Here is a 5294-nt window from a genome sequence, read left to right on the forward strand (position 1 = left end):
ACAAAGAAAGAAAAACCCAGCTCACACATTTTAACCTTATAATAAGCCAAACAAATGTAAAACAACCAAAAACGTAAAAAAAAAAACCCAACAATAAAAAGCCAAGTACAAGAACATTTAGGATGACAGTGGTGACACCAGAATGGTGGGGGAAATGAGATGGGGAGAAGGTGGCCAGGCTAAAGCTGGCACCCTCAGGCTGTTGGGGAGGAGGTGGCTGAGTCAGAGATGAGAGGACTGGCAGGGCTGGCAAAAAGATGCAGGAATTTCACTTCACTGTGTGACAAATTGGACTGAGGTATGTTCATGAAGACAGGGAACAGATCTGGGTGCAGAAAGAAGGAGCAATTATAGATGCCAAAACCAAGACAGGAGCTGGCACTGCAGAGGAGCTGGCAGTGGAGGCACAGAACAGCTGCTCTGCCCCACCAGGCAAGATACCTCATCAGCAAAAAAATCAAGAAATTGATATTGTTCAAAAAAAACACCATTCTCTTTTTTTCAGTTCAAGATACTTATTTGATGTTGAAGATCATCCAGTTCCAACCCTCCTGCACGGTCAGGGACACCTCCCACCAGACCAGGTTGCTCCAAGCCCCATCCAACCTGCCCTTCCAACACTGCCAGGGATGGGGCAGCCCCCGCTTCCCGGGCAACATGTTTCGGTGTCTCACCACCCTCAAGCTAAAGAATTTCTTTCTAATGTCTACCTTGAATCTACCTTCTTCCAGTTTAAAGCCATTACTCCTTTTCTTATCACTACAGGCCCTACTAAAAAGTTTGTCCCTATCTTTCTTATAGATCCCTTTCAGGTACTGGAAGGTGCTATAAGGTCACTTTGGAGCCTTCTCTTCTCCAGGCTGAACAGCCCAACTCTCTGAGCCTGTCTCCAGAGCAGAGCTGCTCCAGCCCTCCCATCATCTCTGTGGCTCCTCTGGACTCTCTCCAGGAGCTCTATGTCCTTGTGTTGGGAGCTCCAGAGCTGTACACAGCACTCCAGGTGGGGTCTCAGCAGAGCAGAACATAGGGGGATAATCCTCAGCTGGGTGGACAGGCCAGATTGGCAGCTGCACGCACAGTGAGGAGCAGCAGCCTGGCCTCAGATCCTCCAGACATGCAAGGAATGTCCATCCTACCTCTTTCTGTAGTCTGAGGAATTATCACCACCTGCTTTTCACAGCATTAATGCCACACATCATGCAGTAGCTGCTGCTGACATTTTAGGAGTTGGAAGAACAGCACTGATATTTCACATCCCCCTCACAGCAAAGCTGAAAGCTACAAGTCTGTGACAAGCAGCAGATGGAAGAGCCCAGCATGTTTTTCACGACGTGGAGGCGAGTACCAGTTTGGTTCCTGCTAAGTCTTTAAAATTTGTTCTTTCTCCTCACTTGGAAAATAACCCTCATGTTGTAGGACCCTGAGCCCTGAATTACAGACACACCCAGGGCCCCCCCTAACTCTAGACCCCTGCACAAGACAAACTGCCCTCTCCCTTTGCTTCCTGACAGCACAGGGGTAGTCTCAGTAACTCACCCTTAAGTGAGTTACCATGAAGCTTCTTTTACAGCCAGAGAAAAGGCTGAAGGAGTTGCAGCTGTTCAGCCTGAAGAAGACAAGACTCCAAGGGGACCTCATAGTGGCCTTCCAATACCTGAAAGGGACTTATAAGGAGGCTGGGGAAGAGCTGGTCACAGGGCATGTAATGATAGAACAAGGGGTGATGGCTTCAAGATAGAGAAGGGTAGATTGAGGCTGGACATGAGGAAAAAGTTCTTTACAATGAGGGTGGTGGATCCCAGGAACAGGTTGCCTAGAGAAGTGGTGGAGGCCCCATCCCTGGAGACATTCAAGGTCAGGCTTGATCGGGCTCTGAGCAGCCTGATCTAGTAAATAATGTCCCTGTGCCCTGCATGAGGGGCTGGGCTAGATGGCCTTTAAAGGGCCTTTCCAACCCCACACATTGTGTGATTCTATGGTTCTGTATTTTTTTGTTTTGACTGGTTATGCAAAAGTGTGAATTCTATGCCTGAGGGTGATTGCTTATGCAGGATGAATTTCTGAGGAGCTTTTCAAAAAACATTTCTGCTTGTGTTATCCCCTGTGCATCATTAAGCAGGCCTTGTGTGACATAGAGGGGTCACCAGCAGGAGCAGTGAAGAGCAAAGAGCCTGAGCCAAAAGGCTGTGATGAGCACTTGAAGTCACTCCTTTCAGGTGGACCATTGGATCCAACTGGAAGGTTAACAGAGTGTGAATATGCTTGTCCAGCAGAATGAGTCTGTCCTGCAAGACTTCATTCTGTCATTTGCAGCCTGCTGATCCAGGTTGATTGGGACAGGATTGCAAAGAACCACTGGAGGGGAAAGAAAAAGCTTTATTAATGAATAGATCAAACAAGGAGGAGTGTTGAAGTCATCGTGTTGTTGAGTGAATGACTGATCCAGCCGTACACTACGTGTGTGGGTTGGGTAAATGGATTTCTGGGGCGAATAGGTAGAAGGTCTTCTACATCTAGGTCTGAAAAGCAGTCAAAGATTCATTTCATCTTGCAGTCCATGTGCATCAGAAAGGCAGGTTGCTCTCTCAGGACCAGGGGTGGCTGCTGGGAAGTGCTGGGGTGGTGTTCCTGAGCACAGCCTCCCTGGGAAGTGCACACCAGCCCTTTGGCTTGCTGGTCCAGTGCTTGGACTGGTTTATCACCTACAATCCCTCATGTTGTTTTCAGGAGAAGTATTTCCAGTTAATCAATCCAGGCTTTCCTTTGTTCCTCTGACATTCAAAGCACTGCTGACTGCCCATCCCCTCCCTGCTCTTCCCTAGTGTTCATACACCCTTTTAGGAACCAAGGAGCATCTCCTTGGATTTAATACTTGTTTCTTACTAAAAATGGTTTAATATAAACATGTAGATTCCTAGATAACTTGGAATAACTTCTGTGGGATTGGTTTTGTATAGACCTTTATACAACATGGAATATCCTGAAGGATGACATGTCCTATATGGGAGCTGCAGGACTGATGTAATTATAGCCAATAGTTTGATCACCCAGCGAAGAGGATTTGCCAAAACACCTGTGAAATGCCTTGAGGGATTGCTAAGCATTTTGAAAATGCAAATGAGGTTGCTCCTGATATATTAACTAGAAGCAACACAGCCTTCCTGGCTGGCCTTCAAGCCTGACCTTGAATGTCTTCAGGGATGGGGCCTCCACCACCTCTCTAGGCAACCTGTTCCAGTCCTTCTCCACCCTCACAGCAAAAAATTTCTTCCTCATGTCTAACCTAAATCTCCCCTCTTCCAGCTTAAAACCACCACCCCTTGCCCTCTCACTACAAGCCCTTGTAAACAGTCCCTCCCCAGCTTTCCTGGAGCCCCTTGAGGTGCTGGAAGAGGGAAAAATACATTTGATAATTAAGCAGGGGAGACGGATGCACACAAACCCAGGCAAGGTGTTGGCTGGGGAAGCAGGGTCAAGAACTGCTGCTGCCTGTTCTCCAGCTGTGTGGTCCCACAGATGGAGCATGTGCCCCACACTCCCCTGCAGTTTTCTTTTTTCACTAATTCAGGGCTTAAGTAATTGACAACAGCTTTCCTGAGGGCTTCCAGCATCTGTGCCTCTCAAGATGTCTGCCAACTCCAGCACTGCCCACCTCCCCAAGCCACACATGCTGCCTGTGAGGTGCCCTTGCTGTGGGAGCAGCCCTGCTCTGCCCAGAGGGAATTACAGGGTACACTTTGTGGCTTCCCATAAGGAAGTGGCGTCACCACCTCTGCCTTTGGCCAGACACCTCTCCAGAAGCAGCCCAAAAGGGAATGCAGGGCCACGAAAGGACTTCCTCCTTCCACCCTGCCACACAGGGCAGGAGGATTCCTGGAAGGACCAGCCCAGCTCATGTGCCAGGGCACCCTCTGCCTTCAGCAGGGCCCAGGCACTCCTTGCTGAAGAAATCAGGCCAGAATCACAACACCTGAGCCATCTCACCTTGAACTCCTCTCAGCATGGTGGGCTTAAGCACCTGACTCCCCAGCCCACACCTTGTCCATGCCCACAGCTGCCTTCTCTTTGACTCATCCTCCAGCAGGTGAGCTCCAGTCTTTCTACTCCCTCTAACATCCAGTCACACACCTGAAAAATAAATGGAATTAAGAGAAGTTTGGGGTTGATTCTCCTCCCAGTTTTGTTTTCTGAACTAAAACCCAAAATCAAGCCAGTGTCATCTGGCTGAGCAGTAACACAAACACTGGGCTTGAACAGGCAGCATCAAAAAAAACCCCCACCCACTTTTGGGAACTTTAAAAAAACCAAACAACTATTTCCCAAGATAGATCCATCATCAAAAGCAGCCCATGCTGGTTACTTGCTATACCAGGCAGGCCCCCAGACCAGCATCATGTTCAGTCCTGGGCCCCTCACTACAAGAAGAGGCTGGAGTGTGTTAGAGAAGGGCAACCAAGCTGCTGAAGGGCCGGGAGTCAGGGAACTGAAGGTGTGTAGCCTGGAGAACAAGAGGCTGAGGGGAGACCTGATTGCTCTCTACACCTACCTGAAAGGCTGTCAGGCACTGGCACAGGCTTCCCAGGGCAGTGGTGGAGTCACCAGCCCTGGAGGGATTTAAAAGATGTGTAGATGAGGTACTCAGGGACATGGTTTAGAGGTGGCCTTGGCAGTGATGGATTAATGCTCAGACTTGATTATCTTAAAGGTCTTTTCCAACCAAAACCATTCTGTGACTCTACCCCACTCTACAATGTGTGGTGCTGCTCACAGGCTGCTTTTTTTCTGTCTGTGGACCTCAGGAGCTGGGAGAAGACAGGCAACACTCCCAGGTCCCTGCAATCTGGTGCCTGCAAACACAGAGCTTTCTTTGCTCCAGATTTGGATCCTGCTTCCCTCTGAGCACAGGGAGACAAGGAATCCATGCTGATGCAGGGAGAAGGTGCGGCATCCTTCTCCTTCCCAGCACCTCATCACAGGGTAAAACTACAATTTGATTCCTCTCCCCACACCTATTTTTGGATTTCAGCACTGAAAAGAGTACAATTTGTTCAGGCAGGAGGTTGTTGCTATAGCACTAGGGAAGAGCACTTGGAAATTAATACCAGTCTGTGATTAAAACAGAGAATGATAGAATGGCTAAGGTTGGAAAGTGACCTTAAAGATGACCAGGTTCCAACCTCCCTGCATGGGCAGGGACACCTCCCATCAGACCAAGCTGCACAAGCCCCATCCAACCTGCCCTTCAACACTGCCAGGGATGCGGCAGGCACCGCATTCCCTGGCCACCTCAGCGT

Source organism: Chaetura pelagica, unplaced genomic scaffold (genome assembly GCF_000747805.2).
Source record: "Chaetura pelagica isolate M959 unplaced genomic scaffold, ChaPel_1.0 scaffold210, whole genome shotgun sequence".
NCBI lineage: Eukaryota > Metazoa > Chordata > Aves > Apodiformes > Apodidae > Chaetura > Chaetura pelagica.